This window comes from Tenrec ecaudatus, chromosome 14, assembly GCF_050624435.1.
Source record: "Tenrec ecaudatus isolate mTenEca1 chromosome 14, mTenEca1.hap1, whole genome shotgun sequence".
In the NCBI taxonomy this organism is placed as follows: domain Eukaryota; kingdom Metazoa; phylum Chordata; class Mammalia; order Afrosoricida; family Tenrecidae; genus Tenrec; species Tenrec ecaudatus.
In genome coordinates, this window is record NC_134543.1 from 47,755,035 (window position 1) to 47,781,387 (window position 26,353).

Sequence of the window (26,353 nt, forward strand, 5' to 3'; positions counted from 1 at the left end):
GTTTCCTTTTGCCGCCCTCCTACCCTACCATCATGCTCATCCTACTCCTGCCGCTTAGTAAATCCTCTCAGCTAGATTGCCATTGCTCTCACACCCACAGGATCTCTAAGTCCTGCTCATTGTAAACAACTACATTAAAAAAAACAAACAGCATTCTTCTTTTCACAAAATAAGTGCTTTATAATAAAAAATGAAGAAGCTTGAATGACTTAGATGTCAGGATTTCATGACTCACGAAAACCAGTCATTAATATACTTTACAACAGAGGAAATATGTAAAATTGTGTTACCCAGCTTAGTGCATGTTCTTGAAAGAAGCCCCTAGAGCTGCAGAGGAAAGGTGAATGGTAAGAACCCACCAGGCCCTCCAGGGGACAGGAACTAGCAACCCTTCCCATAACCACGTCAGCTGTGGAAGCCACTGGTTGTTCTGCTCTGCCACAGGGCTGCTGAAGGCAGAAGTGACTTGGCAGCACACAGCAATAAGAATGTTTCTAGACCGTCCGACAGTGTGAGATATGACAAAATAATAATACTTTATAAATTATCAAGACTTCATGAGGGAGGGGAATGGGGAGGGAGGGGGAAAATTGAGTTGATACTAAGGGTTCAAGTAGAAAGCAAATGGTTTGAGGATGATGATGGCAACAAATGTACAAATGTGCTTGACACCATGGATGTATATATGGATTATGATAAGAGTTTTAAGCCCCAATAAAGTAATTTTTAAAAATAGAATGATTCTGCCAAGCACACAAAGCCTATCACGTGATAAGGATCAACTCTGCTGAGAGGTGATCCTCAGGCAACCTACTTGGAGACAGGAGCAGCCCTGGGAGCTACCTCAGCTCAGGTGGGACATCTCTTTGGGATCAAGGAATCTTTTGCTCCAAAAGCGTTTCTAGCTTTCTCCCTTCTTATTGTGTGCTGCTTACTCTGTTCATATTTCTTTTCGAATCTTTTGGCCATTTTCAGTGAGAATGAAGCCATTATGGATAGCTTTGGGCTCTGGTCTGGCATCTAGCTTCAGAAACCTTTTGCAATTTGGAGACAGGAAAAAAGGGATCAGGAACTACCCAACTCAGCCAGGCTCGCTCTGTGCCTCACTCTGGCCTCCCACATTCAAGGTCAAGTGAGCTCTCCTGGTTGTCAGAAGAAAACCAACTGACTGGATGTGCTTGCTGGTTGTAGGGCAACTCGGCAGCAGGTATGATCTCACTAACAGGGAAACTTCTCCTGTGGGTTCTTGTGGGGGGAGGTAGAGTCTCACAGGCATCCTCCTTAGCTCTCTTCATTCTCTAAGAGCTAGGAGCTGATATTTACATAACAATGAAGGCTATCTAAGGAGTAGTTTTACTGGTTCAAAGCCTAGCAAGTTAACTGAGATTGCTAGCAGTACTTTGAAATCTGAATTGTTAAAACAGAAGGGGGAGAAGAGGAAGCTTATGTGCGACAAATTTCATTTAGTGATTTTAACCAAAAAATTTTTCTCCTTACTAAAAGCTTGTAACAAAATTAGGGTAGATAAACACATTTGCACTTCTACAGAGAAAATTGATCCTAAGAAATCCCAAGATGATGGAAACCGCGTTTGGGATCCGGGTTCATCTATTGCCTGGAGAAAGGGCTGTGCATTTATGTTTCTGCAGAATAAAGCTGATGGACTCCCCTTTAGAAGGACACAACCACCTTTGGAGAAAGATGGACAAGGAAGAGATGGAGAAGCCACCCAATTTTAATCATAATTCCTTTTTCAGGTTAATGACATCCCAAAGAGAGGGGCTATTTGTTTATATTTTGACAGGCAAAGGAGATAGGTGGATTTCTCTTCCCCCAGCAAGACCCAGAAGAAAGCAGGGAAGCTGATGTGTGACCTGACCACTTACCCCCTCCTCCTGTTACTGAAGTTATTCAAAGCATCAAGAAGACCTCGCAAATTCCCGAGAATGGCAATTGCTGACTGCTGAGCGATTTCTTCCATTGCTGATGCTGTCTAAGAGAAACTCTGGGACTCTATCAAAGCTGAACATTTTATACAATAGTGACTGGTCTATTACTACAGACTGTTGTTTTGCTGAAAAAATCAAGATTTTGGACTTGTCAATTAATGCTGTAATGTGATTGGAATATAACTGATTTCTGTGTAACTCCTTATATAAAGTAACACTGCATGATTGGGATTTGATTAGGAAACATTTGCAAGGCTTTAAGGGAAACATTTCATTAGATGTTGATCAGCTTAAAAATGATATTCTCTAACATTCAAAAACAGGCTTGCGGCATCTCCTGCCTCTGATATAATGAAGCAATTGGTGAATGGCATGGAAGGGTTGGATCCTCGAGCTTGGGTTCAAAGTATTTCTCATAACCTGGGTTACAATTTCTGTCCTGGCTATCACGTGTGTTGCTTCTATAGAAAGCTAAGGCGTATGGAGGAGAATCATACGGCCTCTATGGTACTTTTGAAGTTTGTGCAGAGAACGGGAAGAGAGTGTTTAAGGCCGAATCCTTCATTGTCTCGCAAAGGAGCCTGGAAGGCTAGGTTTCTAGTGGTGAAGGGGGACCCCTACCCTTGTGAGTTATAGGTAAGTCCTAATCACATTCTCATGGCATTGTTCCTCACTTTACCCTCCTATATGGTGCTGCTCTGAGGCTGTCTCTCACAAGCACACAGCTGGTTGCTGTCTGGCCAGCAGCTGTAACTATAGAAGCAGACATTCCTATTTGGCCCTATTTCTTCCCACCTCTGCATCTACCCCCTCTCATACCTGCCTCCAATAGCAGATGGGCATAGGGAGACTTTATCCCCAGTTCCTGGATTCTAAATATTTCTATTAAGCCTGAATTTTTGGCTATATTAATTGGATCATGAAGTTTTGCTTTGACAGCTTTTTTTTTTTTTTAACAATTTATTGGGGCTGATACAATTCTTTTCACAGTTCATACATATACATACATCAATTGTATAAAGCACATCTGTACAGTCTTTGCCCTAATCATTTTTTTCTCTTTTCTTCTTTTACATTTTATTAGGGACTCAAACAACTCTTACCACAATCCATACATATACATACATCAATTGTATAAAGCACATCCATACATTCCCTGCCCCAATCATTCTCAAGGCAAATAAGCCCACATGGAAGAAGCACACCGGCCAGTGCGATCACGAGGTGCCCAAGGGACCAGATATAAGGCATCATGCAAAAAAAAAAGATATGTGTGTGTATGTATGTGTATATATGTGTATATGTATATATGTATGTGTATATATATATTATATTAAATGAAGGGGGAAATGCAGAGTGGAGACCCAAGGCCCAAGTGTCGGCCAATGGAGATCCCCTCATAGAGGGGCTTAGGAGAGGAGATGGGTTAATTAGGGTGTGAGGTAGTATCGATGAAGAACACAGCTTTCCCCCAGATCCTGGATGCTTCCTTCCCCCCAACTACCATGATCCGAATTCTACCTTGCAGGGCTGGATAGGACAGAGGCAGTACACTGGTACATATGAGGATTGGAGGTACAGGGAATCCAGGGTGGATGATACCTTCAGGACCAAGGGTGTGAGGGACGATGCTGGGAGAGTGGAGGGTGAGTGGGTTGGAAAGGGGGAACTGATTACAAGGAGCCACATGTGACCTCTTCCCTGGGAGAGGGACAGCAGAGAAGGGGGGAAGGGAGACCCCGGATAGGGCAAGATATGACAAAATAACGAGGTATAAATTACCAAGGGCATATGAGGGAGGGGGGAAAGGGGAGGGGGGGGGGGAAAGAGGACCTGATGCAAGGGGCTTAAGTGGAGAGCAAATGCCTTGACAGCTTTTAATGTATAGAAAATAACCATGTCGCCCATGTGGCTTTTGAATTTTATATATAAAGCAAAAGGGGGACTTGTGGGGGGAATTCAGATGCTCACAGGCATCCTCCCTGAGGGTGATCAGTTGCCAGACTGCAGTGGACCCAGCTCTCTGCTGTTAAGGACAATGGACACCGGCAATCATCTATTTGGTTGCAGTAGGTGGGGTTTACACCCTACTGATAATGGTTCCTATGGAGATCCAGAGAACAGGTCAACATTAAGCTGCCATCCTAAATCTAGGATCCGCCCATCTTGTCACATGTGTACTCCCAATCTCTCCTCTTCCTGTTGCGTAGATCCCCTAGTTCACTCCCACTACTATATTACCTATAGCATAACCCCTTCCTGTGGCGTATGTCTTTACCTATAATTAGTGGGCTTGCACGCTCCCAAAAGGTATATAGGCCTGGGTTAGCAATAGAGATCACTCTTCTTCTCGCCCCCTCGCTCACTCTCTTCCCCCTCTCCTCTTCCGTCCTCTGTTCTCTTTCCCCTTGCCCTCCTTCCCTTCCCCCTCTCTCCACCTGGACCACCAAGAGTGGCTGAGGTGAGCAATGCTACCATGAAATGTGTCTGACTGCATTATTGTAATGTCTCTTCTATTGCTCATGCTCTTGATGACTTTAATATAATATTTATATATCTCAACTACACAATTGTGCTTACTGACCCCGTGGGTAGTGGCGGGGGGCTTCCCCCCACCAAATCATAATACTATAGGTTCTGTCAACACAGAAAAACAACTTGATAACTTTCATGGCTACAAATCAGTGGGTTGAAGTGGATCTTGCTTCCTCCCAATATTTAGTTCACAGAATTTTGATGTTGTTGTTGAGGAGTACGTAGTTTACAACCATAAAAAGAAAAGAAAGGCTACTTCACCCACTGCAACGGAGAGGCTTCTGACTCGTGGCTGTCCTGTTGGACAGAGTGGAACGGCTTCTGACACAGCAATGCCAGACAGAAGTAGACTGCCTCATTGTTTCTCCACAGAATGGCTGGGGGGCTTGAACTGATGAACTTTTGGCTATCAACTCACTACTCAATCCACTGCACCACCCTGGTTCTTCCACAACCATTCATCCTTGTAGCAGGGTGCTTTCAACTGCAAGAAACAGAAATCCCCAACTGGTATCTTTGAAAAGTGACATTTATTTTCTCATGTGATAAAAAAGTCCACAGGAAGAAAAAGCTAAACACAAAATTACCATAATGCAGCTATTCCACGCTGGAGCACATCCGAAAGGACTGAAAAGAGGCACTCACGCTAACGCACACACACTCAGGTGCACAGCACCACTATCCACAATAGTCTGCTGGTCATTAGTCAGTAGGTGAAACGATCCAATGTCCATAAGCGTAAAGTTAATCACCTAATTGTGATAGAATGTACTACTATCCATGTACACAATGAGGGGGCTTCAAAAGTCCATGGAAATTTCCATTATTTTTTTAAAATCTTTTTATTGGGGCTCATAAGGCTCTTATCACAATCTGTACATACATCAATTGAGCAAAGCACCCTTATACATTCGTTGCACTCATCACTCTCATAATTCACCTTCCACTTGGGTTCCTGGAATCAGCTCGGTTTCCCTTTTTTTCCCCCCATCCCCCTCCCTCCCCGATCCCACCCCTGGTCCCTTGATAGTTTATAACTAATTATTATATCTTATCTTACACTCCCCGGCGTCTCCCCTCACCCGCCTCCCCCTTGACAATCTCCCAGAGAGGAGGTTACACATAGATCTCCGAGATCAGTTCTCCCTTTCTACATGCCCTTCCCTCCTGGTGTCGCCACTCCCACCGCTGGCTGGTGTTGAGGGGTTCGTCTGTCCTAGATTCCCTGTGCCTCCAGATCCCCACTGCACCGCTGCACATCCTCTGGTATAACCAGGTCCGCAAGGCAAGGTAGGATTGGGGTCATGATGATTGGGAGGGGAGGAAGCGTTCAGGAACTAGAGGAAGGTTTTGAGTTGCATTGTTGCTACACTGAACCCTGAGTAGCCCATCTCCTCCTCACTACCCCTCTGGAAGGGGTGTTCAGCTCTCTACAGGTGGGCATTGGGTCCCCATCATGCACTCCCCCTCTTTCACGGTGATGTGATTCTCACCACCACCCCACCTTTGATGTTGGAGACCTGGTCTCCTCTGTCCTTCATGGTCACCTATGTTGGTGTGCTGCTTCCGTGTGGGCTCAGTTGCTTCTGGGCTAGATGGACGCTTGTTTGCTTTCAAGCCTTTAAGTCCCCAGACGCTATATCTCTCAGTAGCCGGGCACCATCCGCCTTCTTCACCACACTTGCTTATGCACACTTTCGTCTTCAGCCATTATGTGAGGGGAGGGGAGGACTGGAAGGGAGTGACCAAGAGCAAAGTAACTGAGAGAAACTACTGAATCCAGAATGAAGGCTAAACATGGTAATGGGTCGGGAGGAAAGCGAAAGGAAATAGAGGAAAGGAGTAGGAGGCAAAGTGCATACAGAGAAGCCTAAATACAGACATGTACATATGTAAATATATTTATGATTATGGGGGCAATAGATTTATATGCATATATTTATAGGTTCAGTAGTAGGGTAGCAGATGGACATTGGGCCTCCTCATGCATAATCCCCCAATACAATAGCACCTCGCCCTGCTAAGCAGCCATTGCAGGATACCCATCTTCCCGACATGATCACTGAAGACAGCCGTGTGTGTAAGCAAATGTGGTAAAGAAAGCTGATGGTGCCCGGCTATCAAAAAAAGATATAGCGTCTGGGGTCTTAAAGGCTTGAAGGCAAATAAGCGGCCATCTAGCTCAGAAGCAACAAAGCCCACAGAGAAGAAGCACATGGCCTAAGTGAATACAAGGTGTTGAATGGACCATGTAGCAGATACAAAGGAACAAAAACAATCATTGTGTGATCACCTCCATTATTTCTAAATTCCATTTTTCCATAAACGTTTCGAAGCTTTCTAGTATATAAACAAAAAACAAACCCACTGCCATCAAGTCAATTTCAGCTCATAGTATAACAGCAAAACCGTGACTCGGGAATAACCAAGTGGCACTCTTGGAGATCTTGAAAGAGGGAAAATTTATTAGCCAGTAACACAGAGGAACCAGCATTCCTGAAGATCTGGGCCCTGAATATCAGGTAGGCATAACTGTTATACTTTACCTTCAAGGGCAAGGTCACAGAAGAGGAAGCAGTAGAGATTTCTAGTACAGAAGGGTCCTTAGTAAAGGAAGAAGGGTGTGTGTGTATGTGTGTGTGTGTGTGTGTAATGGGTGTATTCTGAGAATGAGGAAGTATATGGGGTGAGATGGTGTGTTGGCTTCTTTTCCAATGGTTAAAATTACCTGTTAGGATTTTCCTTACAATCGGTACAAGGTTTCTGAGGCTGTAAATCTTTATAGGAGCAAATAACCTCCTCTTTCTCCTTTGGAGTAGCTGGCAGATTTGAACAGCTGACCTTGCAGAGAGCAGTCCAGTGCTGAACCAACCGTACCACCGGGGGTTTATGAATAAATATACATGTATTGATAATGTACTCACGGAAAGGGAATGAAGTACTGATATATGCCCTCACAGGATAAACCAAAATCTCATCAAACTTACTGCTGTCGAGCTGATTCTAATTCACAGTGACCCTTCAAGTGTAGGGCAGAGTGGTGTTTAGGGCTGCTCCCTGGGGTTTCCATGGCTGTAAATATATATGAAAGCAGACTGCCTCACCTTTGTCCTGAGAAGCAGTTGGTGAGTTTGAACCACTGACCTTTTGATTAACAGCCCAATGCTTAACCCACAGCCTCACCAGAGTTTTACCACATGTCTAAATCTCAAGAAGAGTATGTATACTAAATGAAAAACACCGGACACAAAAGGTCACATATTTCCATTTATATGAAATACTCAGACTAGATACATCCACAGAGACAGAATGCAGATCAGTGGATTGGTGGTGGTCGAGTAGGGTGGACGATGTTAGTGTAAATGGGGAGCAAATGCTTCACAGGTGCAGTTTCTCTGGGGAGTAATGAATGTGTTTGGCAACTAGATAGAGTTGGCGTTTGTGTAACATTGTGAGCGTATTAATGCCACTTTATAATGACCTATTTTATGTTAGGTGAATTTCAGCTCGATAAAAAGGGAAAAAATATGTAGTTAAGCTGATTTTCGCCAATGTGCCAACTGATACACGTTGGCCATGATTTTTGGGGTTGTTTGGTTTTTTTCAATTGAAAGTATTCATATTTCCATAATTAAAATTATTTTTTCAAGGAAAAAAATCTCCTCAGTAAGGTAGTTCCAGGGTTGGTTGGTCAATTACTCTGTGACTTTGTTAGGTTACCGAGTTAGAAATAACTCATGAGGAAGAATTCACGCTGAAGCCTGGTTTGTGATCCAAGTGGGTGTTTATAAAGGACAGAAAGGGTTTCAGGTTTTACACAGGTACCCTCAGGGCACATCACACCCCCATGTGCAAACCTGGGGCTAGAGAACCCCCTGCCCTGCCAAGGAGTAGCTGGAAAAGACAACCCCCCACTGGGAGAGTGGTCCACACTGCCGGTTGACCCCTTTGGCTGAATTAAACCCACCTGGCTGAGATGGGGCCAATCCAGGTGTACCTCCCACCTAGGTGTACTGCCCCTTCCTGACTCAGAGCCTGAATTTGGAGCATGTCCAGGGGACAGCCTGGTCCCCGTTCTGGCTACGGAACACCATCACCTGGTGTTTGCCATCTTTGCTTTGGCCTCAGGTTGCTTCCTCTCAGGGTGGGATGGTGGCTAAAGCCATTTCAGACATCACACCTAGAAACGTCCAGAGACTGAAATTGAGCCTCGCCTTTCTCTGTATTCCTTTGTATTCTGTATTTCTCTATTTTATTTGGCTACAAATGACAAAATGCAAAACACTGGTGAATTTAAATGGAAATTTATTTCTCTCTCCCAGGGAAGACCACAGGTGAATTGGGTTTGACTGTGCATTCCATGGTGTCAGAGATTCTGGATCTTTCCCTTTGAAGGGCCACACAAGATCTCCACTTTTCTTCTTCTCTTTAGACTTTTTATTATAAATTCCCTCAATGAATGAATATTTTCTTTTATTAAATTGGCATTTAATGATGCTCACCCTCCCGACACAACTGCTGAAGCCAAAGCGGGTGAACAAGTAAATGTGGTGAAGAAAGATGATGGTGCCCAGCTATCAAAAGAGATAGTATCTGGGGTCTTAAAGGCTTGAAGGTAAACAAGTGGCCATCTAGCTCAGAAGCAACAAAGCCCACATGGAAGAACACACCAGCCTGTGTGATCATGTGTCCTGAAGGGATCAGTTATCAGGCATCAAAGAACAAAAAATCATATCATTGGCTGCACACCTCCATGATAGGATCGCTGAAGACAAACGGGTGCATAAGCAAGTGTGGTGAAGAAAGCTGATGGTGCCCGGCTATCAAAAGAGATAGTGTCTGGGGTCTTAAAGGCTTGAAGGTGAACAAGTAGCCATCTAGCTCAGAAGCAATAAAGGCCACATGGAAGAAGCACACCAGCCTGTGCGATCACGAGGTGCCAAAGGGACCAGGTATAAGCCATCATGAGATATATATATACCATAGTGAATGAAGGGGGAAGTGCAGAGTGGAGACCCCCTCATAGAGGGGTTTAGGAGAGGAGATAGGTCAGTCAGGGTGCGATGTAGTACCGATGAAGAACACAGCTTTCCCCCAGATCCTGGATGCTTCCTCCCCCCAACTACCATGATCCGAATTCTACCTTGCAGGACTCGATAGGGCAGAGGTTGTACACTGGTGCATATGGGAGCTGGAGGCACAGAGAATCCAGGGTGGGTGATACCTTCAGGACCAGGGGTGTGAGGGGAGATACTGGGAGAGAGGAGGGTGAGTGGGTTGGAAAGGGGGAACTGATTACAAGGATCCACATGTGATCTCCTCTCTGGGAGATGGACGGCAGAGAAGGGGGGGGGGGGGAGACTCCGGATAGGGCAAGATATGACAAAATAACAATCTATAAATTATCAAAGGCTCATGAGGGAGGGGGGAGCAGGGAGGGAGGGGAAAAAAGAGGACCTGATGCAAAGGGCTTAAGTGGAGAGCAAATGCTTTGAGAGTGATTAGGGCAAAGAATGTATGGATGTGTTTTATACAATTGATGTATGTATATGTATGGATTGTGATAAGAGTTGTATGAGCCCCTAATAAAACGTAAAAAACAAACAAACGTTTTATTAGGGGCTCATATAACTCTTATCACAATCCATAATACATCAATTGTGTAAAGCACATCCGTACATTCTTTGCTCTCATCATTTTCAAAGCATTTGCTCTCCACTTAAGCCCTTTGCATCAGGTCCTCTTTTTTCACCTCCTTCCCCGCTGCCCCCTCTCTCATGAGCCCTTGATAACTTATAAATTATTATTTTGTCATATCTTGCCCTGCCTGACGTCTCCCTTCACCCCTTTTTCTGTTGTCCATCCCCCAGGGAGGAGGTCACATATAAATCCTTGTAATCAGTTCCCTCTTTCCAACCCACTCTCCCTCTGCCCTCCCAGTATCACCACTCACACCCCTGGTCCTGAAGGTATCATCCACCCTGGATTCCCTGTGCCTCCAGCTCCTATCTGTACCTGTGTACATCCTCTACTCTATCCAGGCTTGCAAGGTAGAATTCAGATCATGATTGTGTGCGGGGGAGGTGAGAGGAAGCATTTAGGAATTAAAGGAAAATTGTATTCTTCATCGGTGCTACATCGCACCCTGACTGATTCATCTCCTCCCCTAGACCCCTGTGTAAGGGGATCTGCAGTGACTGGACTTTGGGTCTCCACTCTGCACTTCCCCCTTCATTCACTATGGTAAGATATTTTTGTTCTTTGATGCCTGATCCCTCGACACCTCGTGATCGCACAGACTGGTGTGCTTCTTTCATGTGGGCTTTGTTGCTTCTGAGCTAGATGGCTGCTTGTTTATCTTCAAGCCTTTAAGAACCCAGATGCTATATCTTTTGATAGCCGGGCACCATCAGCTTTCTTCGCCACATTTGCTTATTCACCCGCTTTGTCTTCAGCGGTTGTGTCGGGAGGGTGGGCATCATAGAATGCCAATTTAACAGAAGAAAGTATTCTTGCATTGAGGGAGTACTTGAGTGGAGGCCCAATGTCCTAGGCGAAGGTTTATAGAGCAGATTGTCAGTTTTATACTCATCAGTCAAACTTAATTTTATCTCAATTTACACATTGTAATCCCTTCTGTAAGGAAAATCTTAATAGAGAATTTTAATCTTTGGAAAAGAAACCCAATGCACTGCCACACCCCATGTACTTCCTCATTCTTGGAACACACCCATCCCCCCCTTTCCTATGTGAGCAACCTTGTTTGCTCTAGAAATCCCCACCTGTTTCCCTTCTGTGGCCTTACTCATGCAGATGTACAGATAAAATATAAAAGGTACACCCACCCTACATTCAAGGGCCCAGATCTGGGCTAGTTCCTCTGGGCCACGGGCTAATCGATTTTCCTCTTTGGAGTTCTCCCTGAGTGGTTCGCGGGTCGTACCTGAGTCACGAGATTTTGCTGAATGACTTCAGCGTACCCTCACTCTTCCCACTTGCTCCCTGTGCGTGTTCTTTCCATCTCGCGGGCATTCCTTGCCCCTGAACCTTGTTCTTGGGTAAATGCTGCTCTTTTGATCTTGAGTGGTTGATTAGTCTGACCCAGGAACGCGGTCAGTTCAGATCTGAAGAGTGACTAAGGACTATAGTCTTGGGTGCCATCAGTTTCTTTTTTAAAGAGAATCTTTTATTACATTTTCAGTGGGACAGGGACAAGACAACTTCAGAGGCTTGTCCAGACGAAGGAGACCATTAGCACAAGCTCATAGTAGTGTTCAAGGGGTTGACGCAATACGTAGCTTTAATTAAACCCCGAGTGCGACATTTTCATAACATTTAATTAAATGTATACATTTATATATATATAGATAGATAACTAAGAAAGTAAGGAATAAAAACAATTTTCCCCCTGAAATTAAAAATTCAGGCGTTATAGGTCATGGGAGGTCAGGGAAAACTCACATAGACATGGTTGGAGGTCAGTGGGATTCGGGAAGTGGGAGTGGGGCCATGTAGGGACACGTGCTTGATGGAAGGCAGGGGAGCTTACAATGCTGGTCCATGGGCATCGCTGAGTGAGTCAGGGAAGGACTCATCAGCACGGATCAGCAACCTTTTAAGAAGAGCCAATCCTGTCCCTCACAACAATTTAAACATTATTTAAGTCATAAAGATGCTTTTACAAACAAATGAAACCACCATTAACTGAATAATATCCTTCAAAATTTTATAAATGAATCTATAAGCATTTTATTCCCATTTTGCTTCAGAGACACATGGAAAGAGCAGCACACAGCTCAAGAACCGAAGTTTGCCAAACCCCGCTTAGGAGTGTGCAATCTCTAGTCACTAGAGTCTAGAGCAGCGGTTCTCCTCCTTCCTCATGCCGCGACCCTTTCATATAGTTCTTCAGGTGGTGGGGACCCACAGCCATCACATTATTTTTGTTGCTACTTCATCACTGTAATTTTGCTACTGTTATGAATCATAATATAAATATCTGATATGCAGGATATATTTTCATTGTTCCAGATTGAACATAATGAAAGCATAGTGATTAATCACAAAGACAGTATGTAATTCTATATTGTGAAATATTTATTTCTAATTACAAATAAATGAAAGTTTGTCTTGAAGCATGGTGTTGTTCGATCTCTTGTGGGAGAGATATACAGCTGTCCTTGGCTTCACGTGAGAAAGAATTCACTCCGAAGCCTGGGTTGTGATCCAAGTGAGCTTTATGCAAGTTAGAAGAAGTTTCAGGTTTACACAGGCACCCTGAGGCCCCTCACCCCCACGCAGCCTGCCTAGAAGCTGCTAGAGAAAAGTTACCTCGCCCTCATGGGCCAATCAGGTGCAATGCCCACCTAGGTGTACCACCCCTTCCTGGCCAGAAGCTCAAACCTCTGAGCATGTGTAATGGACACCCCAGTCCCTATGCTAAGCTACCTAACAGTGTAGCATGGGTAACAGTCTTCACCCCGGGTACTCGGAGTGGGCATATCTACATGTGAGCGGATCCACCTGGAGACAGATCGAGAAGTTGTTTGGGTTCCTAAGACCATCAGAAATATGTCCCCCCCCCCCCATGGTCTTAGGTGACCCCTATGAAAGGGTGGAACGAAAGGCTCAACCAAGGGCTGAGAACCACTGGTCTAGCGTCTTATCTCCAAGGACACACCCAGGGAAGCTCCTAAGCGACCTTGCCCCTCCTGGGCTTGCTGGGGTAGTGGTGGAGGTAATCACTTTGCAATGCATAAGGTGGCCTGTGGTCCAAGATGGTTGCCCTGCTTCCAGCTATTACCTCTGCAGTTCACCTAGCAGAGTGAAGGCAAGTGAGAAGACTAGACAAAGGACGTGCTCAGCTGACTAGTAAGGAAGGTTCTCCAAAGCAGCCAGAGCAGACCCTACTTTCATCTCACAGGCCATGCTGGGCGGTAAAGGAGTGTGGGAAATAAACGTGTTCCTTATGATGGATAACCATGTGTCAAGCTAAATTTTCTACTAGTGTGGAATGAGTTGAGCATGCATATTGGTGAGTTACTACCATGTCCCGAACCTCTCATTGAGAGCAAGGAAACCTTGCCTAAAAGGCAGCATTAACCTTCTTATGTTTTATTGACAAGAGGAGCATTGCATGTCCATGCTTAGGCCGATCCTGCCAAAGGAATGGCACTATCATCATTAGCTGACATCCATAAAGATTTACTATCTGGGCTTGGGGCCTGGGCTAGTCTTTTAGGAAGGATATGGCTTCCAGGAGGAAGGCAAAAAACCTGAATCAAGTCAGAATCGCTAGGAATGAGGAAGGTGGGTAAGAAAAGGTTGGCTCACATTGTATTTGATAGGCACGCAGTGCTAGCTGTCCCTCTCACTATAAACCACAGTGTCCGGCCCTGCATTCATGAACTGCACCTGCCGAGATACTTATCTATGAGAGCGCTTGTTACAGTCCAATTTCTCCACAACTGCCAAAAACAATTGTGAGTTTATTGTGCACTTGTGTAGATGAGGAGGGAATGGGAGAGGAGTGAAAAATAACAACACAGAGATCCAGTTACTGCTAGTTATTTCTTCATATGCATCCTATGCGTCTTGTCCCTACGAGCACATTTGAAAGACGTTCTAAATGCAGAAATTATTTGTACGCACCAGAATTGATTAGTTAAGCTTCCTTATTGCTGGCTAATCATGAGGACCCCTGAACAGAATAAAACAGAACAATCGGACACTTAGAATGTAGACTGTTTGGACTAGACACGTACACTCTTTGCTTACTATACATCCATTTGGGAGGAGGTGGGGAGAGGAGTCCAGCATGTTCCAAAAGGATTAAAAAATGGATGGAAGGAAATGGCATTAATGGAAAGCAAATGGAAGAGAAGCAGTAGCAGGGCATGCATGTGAGAGGGGGTGGTAGGCTGTGTGCTTTGGTCCCTGTTGTGTTGCTATGGTAATAGCAAACTTGCGCTGATGCTGCTCTGTGAGCTTTATTTTGAATGAGGGACCCAATGCATGCAAGCAAGATGAGAAATTACGTCTTTGGTTAAACCAAAGAGACAGTATAACTGTATTTCATCTGAAAATTCAATATAATTTTCATAAGAATGCCAATGTTCCATTGCAATAATAAGGTTTAAAGATGATTCTGAAAACTTGCACAATACTTTTAAAGTTTCTTTTTGTGAATTAACAGTGAATGAAAACTTCTCAATTACGAAATACAACTTGACTGTAGAAAAAATTAAATCTATAAAAGGACAAAGAAGGTGATTAAAAGAAAAAAAAGACACCTGATCCCAATTGTTAACATTTTGAGGTGAAGCTTTGTCAAGTAGCTAGCTTAGGGGTGGTGGTGATGGGTGGGGTGGGGTGGTGTTGTTGTCCCTCCCATGCCTAGAAAAGGGTGGAGGGACATCAGGCACCCTATTACACACCTATAGGGGAAGAGCCAAATTGAGCATGCATACATGCATAGACACCACCCCCCTCCAATAGGCCCACATAAAACCTATACCTTGGACATACCCACCTTAGGCATATCACAGGTGGGCCTAACTCAGCTGATGAGGTCAATCTATACCTGCAAGCACACTTCCCCAGCCACGGGGCAGGATAGAACAAAGGCAGGAAGCGCAGCCCAGCACACTCTCTTGCACCCCCTCTTGGCCTGTCACAGTCTCTTTTTGCTTTGTCATTGCTCCGGGATGTGATGGAAGGAGCGCCTCCAGCCCTGGGCCTGCTTGGGGCCCACATGCACTTGGCCTCTACTCCAGGGGATTCCCCAGTTCTACTTGTGTGGGTGTTCTTTTCAACGTGGTTTTCGTGTCTTGTTGTGAACCCCAGCGGGGCTTCTGCACAGCTTGGCACACTTCCCAGAAACAGTGTGTCCCCTTTTGAGACTGTAAAACCTAAAACTTTTCTGTTTCTTCATAAAAACGCACTTGGATTACAAAACGTGTTTCTGCATGAATTCTTTCAGTGTGTGAAGCAAAGAACAAGCAAAGAGGGACAGGCACTCAGAAACGTACCAGCCTCCTTGTCGTTGATTATAAACATACCTGCCAGCTGGGAGGACACGCTCATGTTGCACGCTGGGCATTCAAGTTGATGCCACTTCCTCACTGTTGCAATAAGTACTGTTTTGAGGGCAAATGTGCATTTTTGTACACCTCCACAACGTTCTTTTATTTATTTATTTAAATGTTTTTATTGGCGGCTCTTACATCTCTTATCACAAGCCATACATTCCTCCAGTGTGTCAAGCACATTTGCATGCGTGCCGCCATCATCATTTTCAAAGCATTTTCCTCCACAAAGTTCTTAAAGCGACTCTTCACAAGTTACCATCCAACAAATGGAAACTAGCATTATCTCTAACAACCACACATAAGTATAGCATGGTCAAGTATTACTTTTTGGTTTTTCATTTTGCGTTGCTGTTCAAACATTAAAGAAGGAAACACAGGGAACCCAGGACAGATGAACCCCTCAGGACCAGCGGTGAGAGTGGCGATACCAGGAGGTAAGGGGGGGTAGAAAGGGTCATCCAATCACAAGGATCTACCTATAACCTCCTCCCTGGGGGGATGGGCAACAGAAAAGTGGGTGAAGGGAGACGCTGGACAGTGTAAGATAAGATAAAATAATAAATTTATAAATTATTAAGGATTCATGAGGGAGAAGGGAGCAGGGAGGGAGGGGAAGGGGAAAACGGAAAACGAGGAGCTGATTCCAGGAACCCAAGCAGAAAGCGCATTTTGAGAATGATGAGGGCAATAAATGTATAAGTGTGATTTACACAATTGATGTATGTATGGATTGTGATAAGAGTTGTATAAGCCCCTAATAAAACGATTTAAAAAAGAAGAAAAAATCCCATGCTTGAATCAGGCAAACCTTAGTCTCCAAGGTGAAATCTTTCCTTTTCAACACTTTAAAGAAGTCTCTTGCAGCAGATTTGCCCAGTGCAATATGTCACTTGATTTCCTGCCTGTTGTTTCCAACGCATTGATTGTTGATATAAGAAAAATGGAATTTTTGATAACTTCAATATTTCCTCCATACATCATGATATTGCTTACTTATTGGTATAGTTGGGAGGTTTTTTTTTTTGTTTTTGTTTTTAATGTTGGCTGCTAACCATAAGGTCAATTGCTCAAACCCACCAGCTACTCCACAGGAGAAAAGACCTAGTAATCTATTCCCATAAAAATTACAACCTATGAAACCCTGTGTGGGAGTTGTATTATGATCTGTAGCATGAATCAGAGATGAGTCAGAGTCCTAGTCTGGATGACAACAGATGAATCCCTGTTCATGCTTTGCATTTAACCAGGAGTGTTGCCTCTGTAGATGGCAGCTTTCACCTTTGCCTACCTGGTAGGAATTCCTCAGACATACTCCACCAGCATGGTGACATAAGCCAACAGAGGGTTTGTGGTCCGGAGTTGTGAACACAGATTTATATTTATTCCCCCACTAAACTACAAATTCTATAATGGAAGAGACGGAATCTTCTTCAGATTTTTATTTCAAAGTCTGGAGTCTAGCACAGAGTGGCCTGTCAAAAACCAAACCATAAAACAACCTCGAAATTCAATGCCATCAAGTCAATTCTGACTCATAGCAACCCCATAAGGCAAAGTAGAAACTGCCTCTTTGGGTTTCTGAGACTGTCATTATTTATGGAGCAGAAAGCCCCATTTTTCTCCCCGTGGGCAGCTGGTGGTTTGAACTACTGAGCTTATGGTTAGTAGTCCAAGGAATAACCCTACATGACCAGGGTTCCACTAAAGAACATGAAGACATGGATGAATCCAGGAAAGATATATAACCAATGACAGTTTTTCCTTTCTATGAACTCTTTGTGAATGATGATTCTACTTAACACCCTTAGATCGTGCCTGACTGACTAGTAAATTTGCATTAACATTTCTTTTACCATCCAAGATTCAGCTAGAAAAAAAATTGTACAGTGTCTTCAGTTTTACAGTTGAGGAAACTAAGGCACACAGAGGTCAAACAGCCCTCAAGAGTGTCTAGTTGGGCCAAGAGAAGATCCTAGACTCCTGTGACTTGATTCGTTTCCTCTCTTACTTCACTGCCCACTTCAAGTGCTTGTGTGTTCAAATAACAGCAGTTCCCAGGGTGTGAAAGAGATAAGTTCCTAACTGTGTCATTAAGAAGCTGTGTGTAAATCAGGCAAGGTGTCAGTGGGTTATGCATTGGGAGGATGTCTGCTCCCATAAAGATGTACAGCCTCAGAAACCCACAGGGACAGGTTTACTCTGTCCTCTAGGGTTGCAGTGAGTAGGCTTTGACTTGTTCATAGGGAGTGTATTTTTTTTTAGTGCAAGAGCAAACTTGAAGCCCGTTTAATGATTTAAAAGCTGCAAGTGCAACAAGGGAAAGTGAGTGTGAGGAAGACTTTGTTGTTGGTCGGTTCAGTCTTTTCAAAGTGAGGACAGATTTGCATAACATAGCATCAAAGGGCAAGTACAAGTGGTGCTTCAGTTAGATGTTCAGATTTGGGAGGGCCTGCACTTTTGATCTTGTTTCTTTGAGGAATGCAGCCCTTGCTTCTAGCATGAAGAAATAAACAGTTCTACCTGCTGATAACTTCCAGTAGAAGCTTAACTCCTTTTTGAAATGATTTTTCTCTGCTCTTTCACAAAGAAGGGTAAACAGAGTGCCTTGCATGTTGGATGCATCTGGCTTGCTGCATGTAGGCGCAGACAATTTTAGATGGAAAGAGAAATTCATCTTCTTTTGTGACTCCCACTGAGAGAGTGAACCTGGCCTCCAACACTAGATCTGCTTGACTAAGTAATGCACCTCCTGGTGGGGTTCTATGAAATATGTTTCACATGTAATTCACAAAATTAAGGCATTTGCTGGTGGGGGTAAGGGGGGTGTTTAGAAAGCAAACTCAAAAGCTGTGAGGTATTTCCATGATCTGCTTTTCCTATTACCTAGACTTCTTTTAAAACCAAGCCTGGTTTGTGTATGCTTCTCTTTCCATCCTTATCCAGTTCTTTTTATGCACCTACCTCCATGTGTTAAAATGATCTTCTGTAACTTGTCTTCAGTGTCTTTCCCTGATCACATGTAGCAAGTCAACTTGACTGAAGTTTCCTTTAGTTATAGGACATAACCCACATAGACATTTGATTTACTTGAACTGCTGTATTTTTAAAAAGTCCTGGGAGACGGACAAAACAAAAGTGGGTGAAGGGATTCGTCAGACAGTGTAAGACATGACATAATAATAAGTTATAAATAATAAGGATTCATGAGGGAGTGTGAGGAGGGAGGGAGGGGAAAAATGAGGGCTCAAGTAGAAAGCAAATGTTTTGAGAATGATGATGGCAACAAATGTACAATGACACAATGGATGTGTGGATAGATTGTGATAAGAATTGTATGAGGCCCCAATAAAATGATTTTGTTTTAAAAGAAAAGAAGAAATGTCTCCAGATCAATGATCTAAGCTTCTACTTTAAGACACTGGATAAAGAAGAGCAAATTAACCTAAGGCAAAGACAAGAAAAGAATAAAGAGTTCAAGAAAGAAAGAAATATTTTTAAACTGATGGTGGTACCAATTGTACAATTATTCTTGATATAATTGAATTATGGATTTTTATAATATCTGTAAGAGTTCCCAAAAATGATTAATAAAAAAGATCAAAAGATTGGATTGGGTGGAGGACTGAGAAGGTGAGGCGGCTCTGTACCATGCTGCCATTCACTGGTGAAGGCCTCTGAAAGTGAAGGGTCACCAGGGCAGAGGATGCCCCTCTGCCACCTTCAGAGGGGCAGTGCCATGCTGGAGACATTGAAAAAAAAAAACCCCAAAAGCATCATATTATTTTTAAATTGTCGTTAAAAGGTATGTAGGAAAATAATTAACTTTCTAAGATTTCTTACATGTACAATTCGGTAGTATTAATTATATTAGTAATATTGTGCAATGTTGGTTTGTTAGGTGCCTTCTAGTCAGTTCTGGATAACAGCCACCACCCTATGTCCGACTCAAGGAAACACGGCCCGGTCTTGCACGACCCCACAGTAGTGCTTGTCTCTTTGAGCCCATCATTGCAGCCAGGTGTCAGTACTTCTTGTTGAGGATGTTGCTCTCTTTCTCTGCCCCCAGACTTTATATCAAGCATGGTGTCCTTTTCCAGGGACTGGGCTCTCCTGGTAACATATTCCTTGCCTCCAAGGAACATGCTGGCTCTACTCCTTCCAAGATGATGTGTTTGTTCCTTTGGCAGTCCATGATACTTTCAATATTCTTCACCAGCACCATAACACAAATGCTTCAAGTCTTCTTTGGTCTTCCTTATTCAATGTCCAATGTTCAAATGCATATGGAGTGATTGAAAATAGCCTGCCTTGGGTCAGACACACCGTATTCAAGCAACTCGCCATCCTACAGTCCCTCAGGTTTTCTGTCATTTGTGTTCAATGCATCAAATCTGTTCTTGAGATGTTCGCAAAATTCAAGTAGGATAGACCCAGGGTTGTATTTTGGCTTTCATTGGCTAATTTTGATTTTGTTTAGCTGAGCTTACATTTGGGCAATTGATGGCCTGTCCCACAGTCAGTCGCTGACAGTGATCTTGAGATTCTCCAAGGCCTCTCCCCACAGATGCAGTCAATTTGGTTTCTGTGTATTCCATTCAGAGAAGTCCACGTGTATAATCACAAGTTTGTGTTGTTGAAAAAGATATTTCTATGAACAAGTCATTGGTCTTGTAAAATTCTATCATATGATCTCTAGCTTTGTTTCTGTCACCAAGACCATACTTCCCAGCTACTGTTCCTTCCTCTTTGTTTCTAACTCTTGCATTCCAAGCAACAATAATTATCCATGCATCTTTTTTTAGTTTATCTCTTTTATTTTTTAAACATTTTATTAGGAGCTCATACAACTCTCATCACAATCCATACATATATATACATCAATTGTATAAAGCACATCCATACATTCCCCGCCCCAATCATTCTCAAAGCATTTGCTCTCCACTTAAGCCCCTTGCATCAGGTCCTCTTTTTTTCCCCTCCCTCCCTGCTCCCCCATCAATGCATCTTAATGGTGTGTTTGATCCATTTCAGACTGAAGATGTTGATACAATTCTTTAACTGTGGCATCACTTGCTTTGTAGCTAGTACGTTCATTTGAGTGATAGTGGAACTGATTGGATTTCCTTGTATGGGGTAGATATGGTATCACAGACAGCCTTGAGCGCCAGGGCAGATTATGAAACGTCCTTTTCTATGCTGAATGCATTGCCATTCTTTTTGAAGTTGTCATTCCTGGCATCGTCATCCACAGGATTGTCGGATTCAGAATCGCCTGGACCAGCCCATTTCAGCTCACAAAGGCTTAGGATATGGATATTTTTACATTACATTTACTTTTTGATGAGTTCCAATTTTCCTAGAATCATATTTTGTACATTTCAAGTTATTGATAAATATTCCAGTTATTGTTAAATATGTTCAGCTGCTTCTTCTCATTTTCAGTCAGCAAATGATCGGCAAAAGAAGGCCCTGCAGGGTCTGTCTGAATAGGACAGGCTGGATGAACTATCTGGAGGAAAAACAACAGGACCGACAGTTCCGGGGGGACTTGGGATAGGGGGAGGTGGGGGTGGTGGTAAGGAAGTGGTGTTAACAAACCCAGGGAAAAGGGAACAACATGGGATCCAAATTGGTGGTGAGTGGGGAGTGGCAGGCCTGGTAGGGAATGATCAAGGGTAAGGTTATATAAAGAAGAGGTATAGCTGTAGCTCAGGTGGGGACGGAGCATGGTAGTGGGGCAGGAGGAAAGTCAAGGGAAATAGAGGAAAGAGCTAGGAGGCAAAGGGCATTTATGGAGGTCTAGACAAAGACATGTACATGCAAATATATATATATGGATGGGGAAGTAGATCTATGTGTCCATATTTATAGATTTAGTATTAAGGTGGTGGAAGGACCTTGGGTCTCTACTCAAGCACTCCCTCAATGCATGAATACTTTCTTTTATTAAATTGTCATTCAATGATGCTCACCCTCCCGACACAACTGCTGAAGCCAAAGCGGGTGAACAAGTAAATGTGGTGAAGAAAACGGATGGTGCCCGGCTATCAAAAGAGATAGTGTCTGGGGTCATAAAGGCTTGAAGATAAACAAGCGGCCATCTAGCTCAGAAGCAGCAAAGCCCACATGGAAGAACACACCAGCCTGTGTGATCACGTGATCCTGAAGGGATCAGTTATTAGGCATCAAAGAACAAAAAAATCCTATCATTGGGTGCACACCTCCATGATATGATCGCCGAGGACAAATGGGTGCATAAGCAAATGTGGCAAAGAAAGCAGATGGTGCCCGGCTATCAAAAGAGATAGTGTCTGGGGTCTTAAAGGCTTGAAGGTGAACAAGCGGCCATCTAGCTCAGAAGCAACAAAGCCCACATGGAAGAAGCACACTGGCCAGTGCGATCACGAGGTGCCAAAGGGATCAGGTATAAGGCATCATGCAAAAAAACTTTTTACCATAGTGAATGAAGGGGTAAGTGCACAGTGGAGACCCAAAGCCCATTTGTCGGCCACTGGAGATCCCCTCGCAGAGGGGTCTGGGGGAGGAGATGAGTCAGTCAGGGTGCGGTGCAATGTAGCACTGATGAAGAATACAGCTTTCCCCCAGATACTGGATGCTTCGTCCCGCCCCCCTCTCCCCCACCAACTACCATGAATTCTACCTTGCAAGTCTGGATAGAGCAGAGGTTGTACACTGGTGCATATAGGAGCTGGAGGCACAGAGAATCCAGTTGGATGATACCTTCAGGACTAGGGGTGTGAGGGGTGATACTGGGAGAGTAGAGGGTGAGTGGGTTGGAAGGGGGGAACCGATTACAAGGATCTACATGTGACCTCCTCCCTGGGGGACGGACAACAGAGAAGGGGGTGAAGGAAGACGCCGGATAGGGCAAGATATGACAAAATAATAATCTATAAATTATCAAGGGCTCATGAGGGAGGAGGGAGTGGGCAGGTAGGGGGAAAAAAAGAGGACCTGATGCAAAGGGCCTAAGTGGAGAACAAGTGCTTTGAAGATGATTGGGGCAAAGAATGTACAGATGTGCTTTATATAATTGATGTATGTATATGTATGGATTGTGATGAGTTGTGTGCGCCCCTAATAAAATGTTTTAAAAAAAAGGTGGGGGGGGGGAGCCAGGTGAGGGGTGGGCTCCTGGAGGGTGTAACCAATGGTGTGGATTACTGAACGCAAAATTGATGGTCTGAAATGTAAACTCCCTAATTTACAATTTTAAATGTTTTAAAAATAAATAAATGTTAAAAAAAAAAAGAGAGAGAGAAGAAGAAGGCCCTGCAGGCTTCGCTCCTCCCACAGGACTGTAGGTGATGTACTGTGCGAAGGCAACTGCTCCTTGGATGTGTTTTCAGTGCCTTCCACCTCAGGGGCTCGTCTTCTGGTTCTGGTTCTGAGAATGTTCTGCTGCCATGTATGAAGTTTTCAGTATCCGACAGTGTTTTTTTTTGTTTTTTTTTTTCCGACAGTGTTTTGCTGTCACTGATAAGGTTTCAGTGGGTTTCAGTGGTTAATTCCTCTGAAGTGGACGGCCTGTTCCTTCTTCACGGTTTGTTCTTAGTCTGGAAGTTCTGAAACTTGTCTACTTTGGGGTGAACCTGCTGGTGTTTGAAAATACCAGGGACATAGCTCCCAGCAGCACAGAAACATAAAAGCCACCAAAGAATAACAAATTGACAGACAATAGCCACCACTACTTATTTCCAACGTTACTTTGCTGGTATAGAAGGCTCTGACTGATTTTTGTATGTTGATCTTGTATCCTGCTACGTTGCTGAATCATTCTATTAGTCCCAGTAGCTCTCTTGTTGAATTGATGGGAGGTTCTATGTATGGAATCATATCATTTGAGAACAAGAATAGTTTTGCTTCTTCCTTACCGATTTAAATACCCTTTATTTCCTTTATTAGATATTGCTCTAGTGAGGTTTTCAGTAATAAGGCAAGACTTTTAAAAAAAAGAATAAATACCAGATTAGTCTCAAGGAGTTGGAAATTAAAGATGTCCCAAATATCCAATTCTAGCAAAATACTTTTCTGCTCCATTTGTCCCCCACGCCTCCCTTGAGTATATTTCTTCATGTCCCTGGGTTCTGTGACTGCCCCACAGAAACTCACAAAATTTTAAGGAAATGCCTCACATGATGCTAGATGCTGGATGTCATTTAGTTCCCAAACCTAAGATCAAGCAGAGGTGAGCTAAATGCAGGTCCCAAACCAGATTCAAATGTCCAAATGTTTTATTAGGTCTGTTCTGTGGAAATTTTATCTGTTATTTGGACTATGGCTTCTCCTACTTTTCTGTTGTCAACTTGGCCAGTAGGTTGTCAATTTTATTGTTCCTTCTAAAGAACCCACTTCTGGTCTTATTGATTATTTTTTTCTCTTCTCTGTTTAGTTTCTGCAAATTATAAATAATAATATTTATTATTCCCTTTCTTCTTATTTTTTGTGTTTTTTTTATTTTAACAATTTATTGGGGCTCATACAATTCTTTTCACAGTTCATACATATACACACATCAATTGTATAAAGCACATCTGTACAGTCTTTGCCCTAATCATTTTTTTCTCTTTTCTTCTTTTACATTTTATTAGGGACTCATACAACTCTTACCACAATCCATACATATACATACATCAATTGTATAAAGCACATCCATACATTCCCTGCCCCAATCATTCTCAAGGCATTTGCTCTCCACTTAAGCCCCTTGCATCCGGTCCTCTTTTTTTCCCCCCTCCCTCCCCATTCTCCCCTCCCTCATATACCCTTGGTAATTTATACATCGTTATTTTGTCATATCTTGCCCTATCCGGAGTCTCCCTTCCCCCCTTCTCTGCTGTCCCTCTCCCAGGGAAGAGATCACATGTGGATCCTTGTAATCAGTTCCCCCTTTCCAACCCACTCACCCTCCACTCTCCCAGCATCGTCCCTCACACCCTTGGTCCTGAAGGTATCATCCACCCTGGATTGCCTGTACCTCCAACCCTCATATGCACCAGTGTACAGCCTCTGTCCTATCCAGCCCTGCAAGGTAGAATTCGGATCATGGTAGTTGGGGGGAGGAAGCATCCAGGATCTGGGGTATTCCCTTTCTTCTTGTGTCTGTACCCTTCTTTTGCTGTTGTCTTTTTGTTCGATTAGGCGAGTTCATGATTTGATTTTGCTCTTTCATATTTCATGTTTATTGCTATAAGTGATCCTTGAACACTGTGTTTGCTGTGCCCCAAAGGTTTTAGTCTTTTATGTTTTATTTTCATTTGGTTATATAATTTTTTTAATGTTTTACCTTTGATTTTATTTATTGCCTTGTGTTTTTATGCAAATTGTTACTTCCATTTCCATGTATTAGATTTTTTCCCGGTTATGAATTTCTACTTTATACCACTGTATAAAACTGCTTTGGTTATTTCAGTGTTTTGGGTTTTGTTGAGGTTTACTTTGTGGCCTAAAATGTAGTCTATTCTAAAGAATGACCCTTGTGCACTAGAAAATAATACACTAGGGAGCTTCAAAAAGTTTATGAAAAATAGATTTAAAAGATAGTAGAATTTCCCCACAAACGTACTAACTCCCCCTCATGTTCTTTGCTGATGTTGGGTCGAGTGATGTGTACATGCTTTTGTATCCTTTCCACATCTGTGGGCTTGATATCCCTTGGAGATTTCCACGTGTCTCCTCCTCAACTTTCCCCTTCGTCTACAAGACTCACCATGTCGGGTCCCTGGCCCTGATTTCTGCTCAGTTTTTTCTCCTTTTATCTCTTATAAAATAAAAGAGAAACCACAGGTAAACTCCCCTTCCATTTGATTAGGGGCGAGACCTGAATAAGGGTGTTCATCCCCACCTTAATTCCTTACAATTAATTGACTGATTACATTAGATAATAGGAATGGAATGATTACATAACTGCTAGATTACATAATTTTGTAACGCCTAGACCAATGAGAATCATGGCTCTGTCAGAGTAACCAGCCTCTGACAAGCATGGGGCTTGTAGGCTCAATTGTATGGCTACAATATATAAAGACCATAGTAAAGTCATTGAAGATAAGAGAGGTAGGAGAGAGTATAATAAAGAAGCCAGACACATTTCATGGAAGCATGCTCACCTCAGCTCCTCTTGGCGATTGTGTTAGTCAGGGTACTTTGGAGAAACAAATCCACAGCGACTCATGTGTAAGAGAGAGTTTGATATAAAGGTTAAGTGAACATCAAGAAAACATCCCAACCCAGTGCTGCCCAAACCACAAGTCCAACATTCACCCATATGTCCAACATTAACCCATATATCCAACATTAACCCATATGTCCAACATTAACCCATATGTCCAACATTAACCCATATGTCCAACATTAACCCATATGTCCAACATTAACCCATATGTCCAACATTAACCCATATGTCCAACATTAACCCATATGTCCAACATTAACCCATATGTCCAACATTAACCCATATGTCCAACATTAACCCATATGTCCAATATTAACCCATATGTCCAACACCAGTCCACAAAGTCCTCCTCCATCTCACACAGCAGACGCAATGATGCCAACTGCAGGAAGAAAGCCGAGTCAGTGAATGTGTAAGCATCTCAGTGCTGGCAGGGGTCTCCACACGGCTGCTCCAGCACCCAGGGGTAGGTCTATTTGGCTTCTCCTTGGGGACGTTTTGCAGGAAGTCAGCTTTAAAAGTTGAAGCAGGGAACTTCTAAGGCAGCTGCACCCTGGTGCGACCATCACAAAGCAAGAGACCCG

The 26,353-nt window shown here is 43.4% G+C and overlaps 1 protein-coding gene and 1 non-coding gene across 2 annotated transcripts in view; both read left to right on the forward strand.

The window, feature by feature from the left end:
* EXOC5 (exocyst complex component 5) overlaps nucleotides 1-26,353 on the forward strand; it is a 171,062-nt gene that overhangs the window by 30,940 nt on the left and 113,769 nt on the right. The gene's annotated exons all lie outside the window — the stretch shown is intronic.
* On the forward strand, nucleotides 19,190-19,326 carry LOC142427198 (small nucleolar RNA SNORA47). The gene has a single exon (XR_012780009.1). It is a non-coding gene; the product is annotated as a small nucleolar RNA SNORA47 (small nucleolar RNA).